Genomic DNA, 12,314 nt, shown 5'->3' with positions numbered 1-12,314 from the left:
GCCTCCACCACCATCCTTGGCAAGTCATTCCAGGCACCCACAACCCTCTGTGTAAAAAAACTTACCGCTGATATCTCCCCTAAACCTTCCTCCCTTAACTTTGTACATATGCCCTCTGGTGTTTGCTATTCGTGCCCTGGGAAACAGGTACTGGCTATCCACCCTATCTATGCCTCTCATAATCTTGTAGACCTCTATCAAGTCCCCTCTCAATCTTCTACACGTCAAAGAGAAAAGTCCCAGCCCTGCTAACCTTGCCTCATAAGACTTGTTTTCCAATCCAGGCAACATTCTGGTAAATCTCCTCTGCACCCTCTCCATAGCTTCCACATCCTTCCAATAATGAGGTGACCAGGGCTGAACACAATACTTTAAGTGTGGTTTCACCAGAAATTTGTAAAGTTGCAACTTGACCTCTCTACTCTTGAACTCAATCCCTCTCTTAATGAAGCCTAGCATCCCATAGGCCTTCTTAACTAGCCTATCAACCTGTGCAGCGACTTTGAGGGACGTATGGATTTGACCACCAAGGTCCCTCTGTTCATCCACACCCTTAAGTAACCGCCCATTAACCCTGTACTCAGCCTTCTGGTTTGTCCTTCCAAAGTGCATCATCTCATACTTAGCCAGATTAAACTCCATCTGCCACTTTTCCATAAGACCATAAGACCATAAGAAAAAGGAGCAGAAGTCAGCCATTTGGCCCATCGAGGCTGCTCTGCCATTTTATCATGAGCTGATCCATTCTCCCATTTAGTCCCACTCCCCCGCCTTCTCACCATAACCTTTGATGCCCTGGCTACTCAGATACCTATCAATCTCTGCCTTAAATACACTCAATGACTTGGTCTCCATTGCTGCTCGTGGCAAGAAATTCCATAGATTCACCACCCTCTGACCAAAAAAATTTCTTCGCACTTCTGTTCAGAATGGGCGCCCTTCAATCCATAAGTCATGCCCTCTCGTACTAGACTCCCCCATCATGGGAAACAACTTTGCCACATCCACTCTGTCCATGCCTTTCAACATTCAAAATGTTTCTATGAGGTCTCCCCTCATTCTTCTAAACTCCAAGGAATACAGTCCAAGAGTGGACAAACGTTCCTCATATGTTAACCCTCTCATTCCCAGAATCATTCTAATGAATCTTCTCTGTACCCTCTCCAATGTCAGCACATCTTTTCTTAAATAAGGAGACCAAAACTGCCCACATTACTCCAAGTGTGGTCTCACCAGCGCCTTATAGAGCCTCAACATCACATCCCTGCTCCTATACTCTATTCCTCCAGAAATGAATGCCAACATTGCATTCGCTTTCTTCACCACCGACTCAACCTGGAGGTTAACCTTAAGGGTACCCAGTACAAGGACTCCCAAGTCCCGTTGCATCTCAGACCATTGAATTCTTTCCCCATTTAAATAATAGTCTTCCCGTTTATTTCTTCTGCCAAAATGCATAACCATACACTTTCCAACATTCTATTTCATTTGCCACTTCTTTGCCCATTCTTCCATTCTATCCAAGTCTCTCTGCAGACTCTCCGTTTCCTCAGCATTACCGGCCCCTCCACCTATCTTCGTATCATCAGCAAACTTAGCCACAAAGCCATCTATTCCATAACCCAAATCATTGATGTACAGTGTAAAAAGAAGCGGCCCCAACACGGACCCCTGTGGAACACCACTGGTAACCGGCAGCCAACCAGAATAGGATCCCTTTATTGCCACTCTCTGTTTCCTGCCAATCAGCCAACGTGCTATCCATGTTTGTAACTTTCCCATAATTCTATGGGTTCTTATCTTGTTAAGTAGGCTTATGTGTGGCACCTTGTCAAATGCCTTCTGAAAATCCAAATATACAACATCCACCACATCTCCCTTGTCTAGCCTACTTGTAATTTCCTCAAAAAATTGTAATAGGTTTGTCAGGCAGGATTTTCCTTTAAGGAATCCATGCTGAGTTCTGCCTATCTTGTCATATGCCTCCAGGTACTCTGTAACCTCATCCTTGACAATCGACTCCAACAACTTCCCAACCACCGATGTCAAGCTAACAGGTCTATAATTTCCTTTTTGCTTCCTTGCCCCCTTCTTAAATAGCGGAGTGACATTTGCAATCTTTCAGTCCTCCAGAACCATGCCAGAATCTATCGACTTCTGAAAGATCATCGCCAATGCCTCTCAAATCTTCACAGCTACTTCCTTCAGAACACAAGGATGCATTCCAGCTGGTCCGGGAGATTTATCTACCTTTAGACTATTCAGCTTCTTGAGTACTTTCTCTGTCCTAATTGTGACTGCGCACACTTCTCTTCCCTGCCACCCTTGAGTGTCTGATACTGCTGATGTCTTCCTCAGTGAAGACTGATGCAAAATACTCATTGAGTTCCTCTGCCATCTCCTTATCTCCCATTACAATTTCTCCAGCATCATTTTCTATCGGTTCTATATCTACTCTCACCTGTCTTTTACTCTTTATATACTTGAAAAAGCTTTTAGTATCCTCTTTGATATTATTTGCTAGCTTCCTTTCATAGTTAATCCTTTCCCTCTTAATGACCTTCTTAGTTTCCTTTTGTAAGCTTTTAAAAACTTCCCAATCCTCTGCCTTCCCACTAATTTTTGCTTCCTTGTATGCCCTCTCCTTTGCTCTAACTTTGGCTTTGACTTCTCTTGTAAACCACGGCTGCATCCTTTTTCCATTCGAAAATTTCTTCTTTTTTGGAATATACCTATCTTGCACCTTCCTCACTTCTCGCATAAACTCTGCTCTGCCGTCTTTCCCGCCAGTGTCCCTTTCCAGTCAACTTTGGCCAGTTCCTCTCTCATGCCACTGTAATTTCTTTTACTCCACTGAAATACCAACACATCAGATTTCGGCTTCTCTTTTTCAAATTTCACAGTGAACTTAATCATGTTATGATCACTGCCTCCTAAGGGTTCCTTCACTTCAATCTCTCTAATCACCTCCGGTTCATTACACAATACCCAATCCAGTACAGCCAATCCCCTAGTGGGCTCAACAACAAGCTGTTCTAAAAAGCCATCTCGCAGACATTCTACAAATTCTCTCTCTTGAGATCCAGTGCCGACCTGATTTTCCCAATCCACTCGCATGTTAAAATCCCCCACAATTATCATAACACTGCCCTTCTGACAAGCCTTTTCTATTTCCTGTTCTAATTTGTAGTCCACATCACTGCAGCTGTTAGGAGGCCTACAAATAACTGCCATCAAGTCCTTTCACCCCTGCGATTTCTTAGCTCAACCCATAAAGATTCTGCACCCTCCGATCCTATAGCACCTCTTTCTAATGATTTAATATCATTTCTTACCAATAAAGCCACACGACCCCCTGCCTACCTTCCCATCCTTCCAATACACCGTGTATCCTTGGACGTTCAGCTCCCAGAGACATGCATCCTTTAGCCACGTCTCAGTGATGGCCACAATATCATACCTGCCAATCTGTAGCTGTATGACAAGATCATCCACCTTATTCCTTATGCTGCGTGCATTTAAGTATAACACCTTAAGACCAGTATTTGGTACTTTTCGCTTTTATTTCACTGCAACTTTATTGCACTGCAACTTATCCCAATGGCTACAAATTTGCCCCATCACCTGCCTGTTTTTCATAGTCATAGTCATACTTTAATCATACTTTATTGATCCCGGGGGAAATTGGTTTTTGTCACAGTTGCACCATAAATAATTAACTAGTAATAAAACCATAAATAGTAATATGTAAATTATGCCAGGAAATAAGTCCAGGACCAGCCTATTGGCTCCTGACATCTTTACAGCTCACTATCTTAGATTTATTTCTGTTTTCTCCTTCCTCCGCTCTATCATTCCGGTTCCCAGCCCCCTGCCAAATTAGTTTAAACCCTCCCTAACAGCTCTATTAAACTTCCCCACCAGGATATTGGTCCTGTTCGTGTTCAGGTGTAACCTGTCCATTTTGAACAGGTCATACATCCCCTAGAAGAGATCTCAATGATCCAAGAATCTGAAGCCCTGCCCCCTGCACCAGTCTCTCAGCCACGCATTCATCTGCCTGATCCTACTATTCTTGCCCTCACTAGCACGTGGCACAGGTAGCAATCCCGAGATTACTACCCTGGAGGTCCTACTTCTCAGCTTCCTTCCTAACTCCCAGAAATCTCTCATCAGGACCTCCTCCTTTGTCCTATCAACTGGCTGCTCACCCTCCCCCTTCAGAATATTCTGGACCCGATCCGAGACATCCTGTACCCTGGCACCTGGGAGGCAACACACCATGTAGGTATCTCTATCAGGCTCACAGAATCTCCTGTCCTATGACCATGGAATCTCCCGTGACTACCGCATTCCTCTTTTCCTGCCTTCTCTCCTGCACAACAGCGCCAGGCTCAGTGCCAGAGACCCAGTCACCGTGGGCGTCCCCTGTCAGGTCATCCCCCTCAACAGCATCCAGAACAAGATATTTTTTGCTGAGGGGGATAGCCAGAGGTGTGCTCTCCACTGTCCGGGCATTTCCCTTCCCTCTCTTGACAGTGACCCAGTTGTCTGACCCCTGTAGCCTAAGGATGACTACCTCCCTGTAGCTCCTGTCTATCACCTCTTCACTTTCCCTGATAAGCAGTAGGTCATCAAGCTGCAGCTCCAGATCCCTAACACGGTCTCTGAGGAGCTGCATCTCGGTGCACATGTCACAGATGTGGCCATCAAGGAGGCTGGAGGTCTCCCAGGATTCCCACATCTGACACTCTGAACAAAGCACTAACCCTGCAGGCATACTATCTAATTCTACAGGAATGAAACAGGAAAAATAAGTCTACTCACCCACTTACCTCACCAAACAGAATAACTTTTTAAACCATTAGCTCTTGCCGTTAGCTGTGAGAGCCCTGCTGTTCTTCTGTCTGTCCGGGCTGATTCACGAAAGCAGGGGGGAAGAAGCGCCTCTTCCTGTTTACCGCTGAAGCCATTGAAGCCAAAGCCCTACACTCTGCTACCACTCACTCCGCTGCCCGCTGTATAGGGTGGTCTCCTTTTTAAACTCACTGCGCTGTCCTGTTATATCATGCGCCTGCACAGTCTCGTCCTTCTTGCACTTGAAGAAGTTTTTTTAAAAAACTGCCTTCCCTCAGAATTCAGCTACAACGCCACTGTGTAGTCCCGATCTGCCCAACTCTGCATCCTGTCTATATACCAACATGTCTCCTGCCCCACTAGAGGCCCGAATATAGTTGACCACTGCTACACAGCAGTCAAGGATGCCTATCATTCCGTCCCACGACCTCACTTCGGAAAATTGGACCATCAGGCCGTACTCCTCCTCCCGGCTTACAAACAGAAACTGAAGTGGGAGGTTACGGTGTCAAAAGTGGTGTCACCTTGGACGGAGGAAACCGATGAGGTGCTCCTTGACTGCTTTGAATCAGTGGACTGGTTAATATTCAAGGACTCGGCAGCTAACCTCGATGAGTATGCCTCAGCTGTCACGGACTTTATCTGGAAATGCACAAGGGACTGTGTGTCTCGCAAGACGATCCGGGTATTCCCTAACCGGAAACCTTGGATGAATTATGAGGTCAAGTCCCTTTTGAAGGCTAGGGCTGTGGCTTTTAGGTCCAGGGATACCAGTCGCTACACAGAATCCAGGCGTGAACTCTGGAAAGCCATTAAGGGTGCCAAGAGACAATATTGAGCCAAGTTGGAAGCCCAGGCTAACCAGAGGGATGCCAGTAAACTATGGCAGGGTCTAAGTGAGATCACTGGGCACAAAGAAAAGGCCGGAAATATCAATAACTGTGGTGCTTCTCTTCCTGACGAACTTAACGTATTCTACGCAAGATTCGAACAGAAGAGGAGTGTCCCGCTCCCTCCGGATGAACCAGACCTGGTGGCATTGAGATTCATCGTCACCGAGGAGGACGTTAGAAGGGACTTCCTGAAGATAAATCCAAGGAAGGCAATGGGCCCAGATGGCGTCCCAGGACGGGTTCTCCGGGCCTGTGCAAGCGAGCTAGCTGGGGTGTTTGCTGACATCTTCAGCTACTCCTTGCTTCAGTCTAGGATCCCCTCATGTTTTAAGAAGGCAACGACAATCCCAGTGCTGAAGAAGAGCAAGGTGGCATGCCTGAATGACTATTGACCTGTGGCTCTGACATCAATTGCTGTGAAGTGCTTCAAGCAATTGGTTATGGCACACATCAACCACAGCCTACCGGTCAACCTCGATGCTTTGCAATTCGCCTACCGGAGCAACAGGTCAACGGCAGATGCCATCTCTCTGACCCGACATTCCTCCTTCAAACACCTGAAGAATAAAGATGCATACGTAAGCTCCTTTTCATTGACTACAGCTCTGCCTTTAATACCATCATTCCAAAGAAACTGAATCCTAAGATCTGGAACATGGGCCTTAGCACTCAGATCTACAGCTGGATCTTCAACTTCCTCACAGATAGGACCCAGGCTGTAAAAATAGGGGACAAGCTCTCCTCTACAATCACTCTGAGCACCGGTGCCCCATAAGGCTGTGTACTCAGCCCCCTGCTGTACTCACTGTACACCCATGATTGTGTAGCCCAGTTTTCATCGAACTCAATATATAAGTTTGCTAATGACACAACAATTGTAGGCTGTATCTCGGGTAATGATGAGTTTGAGTACAGAGAGGTAATTAAGAACCTAGTGACATGGTACGAAGACAATAACCTATCCCTCAACATCAGCAAGACGAAGGAATTGGTTGTTGACTTCAGATGGAGTAGCGGACCGCATGACCCAATTTACATCGGTGGTGTGCAAGTGGAACAGGTCAAAAGCTTTAAGTTCCTCGGGGTCAATATCACAAATGACCTGACTTGGTCCAACCAAGCAGAGTCCATTGCTAAGAAGGCCCACCAGCACCTTTACTTCCTGAGAAAGCTAAAGAAATTTGGCCTGTCCCCTAAAACACTCACTAATTTTTATAGATGCACCATAGAAAGCATTCTTCTAGGGTGCATCACAACTTAGTATGGAAGTTGTCCTGTCCAAGACCAGAAGAAGCTGCAGAATATATTGAACACAGCCCAGCATATCACACAAACCAATCTTCCGTCCTTGGACTCACTTTACACCGCAAACTGTGGGAGCAGTGCTGCCAGGATAATCGAGGACACGACTCACCCAGCCAACACACTTTTTGTCCCTCTTCCCTCTGGGAGAAGGCTCAGGAGCTTGAAGACTCATACGGCCAGATTCGGGAACAGCTTCTTTCCAACTGTGATAAGACTGCTGAACGGATCCTGACCCGGATCTGGGCCATACCTTCCAAATATCCAGACCTGCCTCTCGGTTTTTTTTGCACTACCTTACTTTCCCTTTTCTATTTTCTATTTATGATTTATAATTTAAGTTTTTAAAATTTTAAATATTTACTATCGATTTGTACTCCAGGGAGCGTAAAGCGCAGAATCAAATATTGCTGTGATGATTGTACATTCTAGTATCAATTGTTCGACAACAATAAAGTAAAGTATATATATTCTCTTGTAACCTTCGACAACCTGCAGCTCCAACCACAACTCCTCCAATGTTCGTGTCTTCCGCAAACTTACTCACCCATCCTTCCGCCTCTTCATCCAGGTCATTCATAAAAATCTCAAATAGCAGGGGTCCCAGGACAGATCCTTGTGGCACACCACTAGTCACCGACCCCCAGGCAGAATACTTTCCTTCGACTACTACCCTCTGCTTTCTTCCTTTAAACCAACTTTTTTATCCAAACAGCCAAGTTTCCACTGATTCCATGACTCATGACTTTCTGAATGAGTCTCTCATGAGGGACCTTGTCAAATGCCTTGTTAAAATCCATGTATACAACATCTACCACACCACCCTCATCAACTTATTTTGTTACCTCTTCAAAAAACTCAATTAAGCTCGTGAGGCGAGTTCTTCCCTTCACAAGGCCATGTTGACTCTCCTTGAGTAGACTGTACTTCTCCAAATGCTCGTAGATCCTATCCTTAAGAATCCTTTCCAATAATTTGCAGACCACCAACAAGGGAACTACATTTGTAATTCTCCAATCCTCCGGCACCTCCCTGTAGCCAAAGAGGATTCAAAGATAATTGCTACTGCTCCAGCGATCTCTTCCCTCACTTCCCACTGCAACCTGGGGTATATCACGTCCGGCCCTGGAGATTTATCAATCTTGATGTTTTTAAGAAGATCCAACACTTCTTCTTCCTTAATCTCCACATTGTCCAGCACACAGGCCTGATCTATTTTGACCTCATCCTGGTCAAGATCCTCTTCACTTGTGAATACTGAAGCAAAGTATTCATTTAGGACCTCCCCAACCTCCTCCACCTCCAGGCACATGTTGCCTTCTTTATCCTTTAGCGGCCTCACCTTCATTCTTGTCATCCTTCTGTTCTTCACATACTCATAGAACGCCTTGGGGTTCTCCTTAATCCTACATGCCAAGGCCTTCTCATGCCCCCTTAGAGCTCCCCTAAGTCCTTTCTTAAGCTCCTTCCTGGCTACCCTATATTTCTCATGAGCCCCTCCTGCTTCCTGCTTCTTATATCTAACATATGCTTCCTTCTTCCTCTTGATGAGTTGCCTCATGTGTTTTGTCAGCCACGGTTCCCTTTACCTACCATTTTTTCCTTGTCTCAGTGGGACAAACCTATCCTGAACCCAGCACAAGTTGTCCCTAAACTTCCTCCACATTACTTCTGAGCTTTCACCTTTGAACATCTGTTTCCAATTTTCTCTCGCTAGTTCCTGCCTCATCCCTTCATAGTTAGTCCTTCCCCAGTTAAGCACTTGCCCATTTTGTCTGTTTTTATCCTTTTCCATAGTACATACAGTTTATACACTGAAATGAAGGAGGGAAGAAGCTAGGTGTAACTTTTGATAAGAAGATGCCCTCACATGCTTCATTTATTAGCCAGTTAGCCCGTACTATTGGAGTTACTTGAAGTGTCATTTAGCTTTACCCATGATTTTGACAGAAGAACTGAAAAAGCCAGCTCTTTACAGAAGAATTCTTTATTCCATTCATTCAAAGTGGAAATTTGCCACTAAGGAAAGTGATGTGATGGATATTCACTTCCAGGGCCTGAGGTCCTCTTGATTTTTGAAGCTTAGATTTCTTAACACAGATGCTGCAACATATAAAGATCAAATAATCATAAGTTAAACTTCTAACTATATTCATTGTTTTGATTCTGGTTGTAAATGAGAACCAGTCTTCAGTTCTTGAAATGTAAGTGGCACGCAATAATCAGCTTGAAGTTGAAAAATTCACAACTTTGTAAACCGAACAGGCTGCTAGACCACAGCACCTGTCTTATTGCTCAAGAGGGGCAATTCAAGACAATAGGTTATTTAATTCGGCTTATTCCAAAACAGACAATGCTGGCTAAGTTCTTTAGTTCATGGACGCTTGCAGACCAGATTGAGCTAATCACGTAGCACATCAATAACTGATCTATTAATAAGTTGGAAGATTTGTGTACGCAGGGAAGTTAGTTTCACAGTACCTGGGATCTGTGTCTTGAAGAAGCTTTTAGACTGTTTGTGTAAAAAGGGTATCTGAGGAAATATCACCTGTGTGAAGTCAGCTAAGTGGCAAAGGAGCTGTATAAATGTATACAGCAGTTCATGCTCTTTAGGAATGGGATAAGGAACATCAAGAAGCATGAAAGAAACATGGGGTGAACTAGAGTCCATTAATTTCTGTGACGGGGGGGCTGGTTCGTCTGCATCGTTAATATGTTTATTTTAGCTTATAGAGATTCCACCAGTGTTTTGAAAATCCTTTGTGTTTTCTAAGCTATTTGTAATTTGATCGTATTTTGTAAGATAGAAACTGTGAGTTTTAAATGTGTTTTAAGAATGTTGTTTGGATTTAAACACTCAAAATAAATTAACTGCCGTTTAAACTACTTTGAGCATGTGACCAAGCAGTTAAGGCTTTGGACTAGCTACCTGAAGGTCGTGAGTTTGAGCCCCAGACGAGGGAACGTGTTGTGTCCTTGAGCAAGGCACTTAATCATACATTGCTCTGCGACGACACTGGTGCCAAGTTGTATGGGTCCTAACACCCTTCCCTTGGACAACATTGGTGCTGTGGAGAGGGGAGACTTGCAGTATGGGCAACTGCTGGTCTTCCATACAACCTTGCCCAGGCCTGAACCCTGGAGAGTGAAGACTTTCCAGGCACAGATCCATGGTCTCACAAGACTAATGGATGCCTTTAAACTACTTTGTTAGCTGGAAGTATCTTCTCCTTGTAGAGAGGGGGCACTCACTACTTGAATAGTGGGTATTCGCAGCTAAACAGGGAAGTTATTGGTCTTTGAAGATTGGGTAGTTACAGTACAACCTCCCTTTAGTGAGGGTACCTGTGGCTATCTATAATTGGCTAGGTTTTAAGGTCTTTGAGTTTAGAACTTCATGGTCTGCAAACACAATACCATCACAATGGAAAATTACTCTTTATCGGAACAACCACCAACCAGTTAATTACCAAACTGAAAATTCCCAAATATTCTCTAAAGTGTATACAAATGCATCTATTGAAGTATCTCTGCTCAAGGGAAAGAAAGATTATGGATTAAAGAATAGAAGGAAGGAACTTTGATTTATACCACACTTTCATGTCCTTTGAATGTCTAAAGACATATTATAACAAATACAGTTTGCAGTTTGGCTGTTACTGCAATATGAGAATTAATTTGTAGACATGAAGATTCCACAGACAGCAATGACAGAAGATTCTGATTAGTGATATGGATTAAATATTTCAGTTGTGCCTTCAGCAGGAATATATTACTTAAGGCAAAAATAAAAGACTGATATCCCTACACCAAGGTACTGTGGGGAACCTAGTGTAGTGGCTGAATTTTTCACAGTCACTATAAGCTGGAAAGGAAAACCTGAAGCATTTGATTGTACAAATACGTTGTTTATTCTTCTGGACCCCAGTTATGTGGCCAAAGCTACATATCATTGGATCGATAACATGGACTCAGTGGGTGAAAGTCCTGTTGCAATGCTGTATCTCTCACTCACTCTATAACTGGGTCTGTCCTTAGCAGGTACTTGCAAAAGTAAACATCAAAGGAAAATCCTATAAATGTTTTTTTTAGAATTATGTTAATCTTAGAAATTACCTACAGAGTTGGTACCTCATAGAGGACACTGATCGGAGAATCCAGAAGACAGAATAGGCAGTCTCCAGGTTACAACAGAGTTCTGTTCTGACAAACTGCTTCCAAATCGGAAATGAATAAAGACAAGTGTGTGGGCAAGGGTCACAGAGACGGCTATGATGAGAGTGTCAGCCGGTGTGGAAAGAGTGGGTGTCAGCTGACCTCACTGACTCAGTGGGTCTACCCAGCTCTGCTCAACTCCACCCATTCACAGGCTGGTGGCAAGGTGGCAAGAGAAGGCACACAGAAATGCCACATTCCCCCGGTAGATTAATTTTTCTAAACGTTCTCCTAGACGTTATTTAAAGATAGATCTTGACATGCGCCTTGTGACTAGTATTTGGTGAACTAGCCTGTAGTTTCCTACTTTCCCCCTCTTTGAATAAATAATTTTTTTTTAGTATTTTCCCACTTTATGGAATCTCTCACTAGGGAAGAGAATTTTCAAAAGCTAAACCAACCAATCAACTTTCTCATTCATCACTTTTTTTAATACTCTGGGATGAACTTCATTGGTACCCTGGGACGTGTCAGCCAATAGCTCCAGCAATGTTTAGTATACCATTGATCAATTTGTTTCATTCAGTAGCTGATGGGAATACTCCCCAAATTCTAATTCACAAATTACAGCTACATAATTTATGTTTCTTGTATCCTCTATTCAGAAAACCAATTCAGAATAATTATTTAATTCATTTGCATTTTCTGATTTTCCCACTATTAGTTCTCAGAATGAATTTGTATGTGACTTTTCCCTGAGGATTTTTATGTTATCTTTCTATGATAATCTATTAACCCTGCAATCAGAGCAGACTGTCAGTATTAGATATAGACACTGAAATAAATTTCATTGAGGTTGTTCTCTGAGGACATTGGAGAGTCATTGGAGAGGTTGGGGTATGGGGGAACCAAGGTGAGGAAGGGGTTCTTAGTCATCTACATGGACTTCTGTAAGGCATTTGACAAGTTCCCGCATGGGAGGATGGTCAAGTAAGTTCAGTCGCTCAGCACTTTGGATGAGGTAGTAAATTGAATTAAACTTTGGCTTTGTGGGAGAAGCCAGGGAGTGGTAGTAGAGGGTTGCCTCTTTTATGGGAGGCTTGTGAT

Source organism: Mobula hypostoma, chromosome 16 (assembly GCF_963921235.1).
Source record: "Mobula hypostoma chromosome 16, sMobHyp1.1, whole genome shotgun sequence".
Lineage (NCBI taxonomy): Eukaryota > Metazoa > Chordata > Chondrichthyes > Myliobatiformes > Myliobatidae > Mobula > Mobula hypostoma.
Note: the sequence above shows the minus strand (reverse complement) of the source record.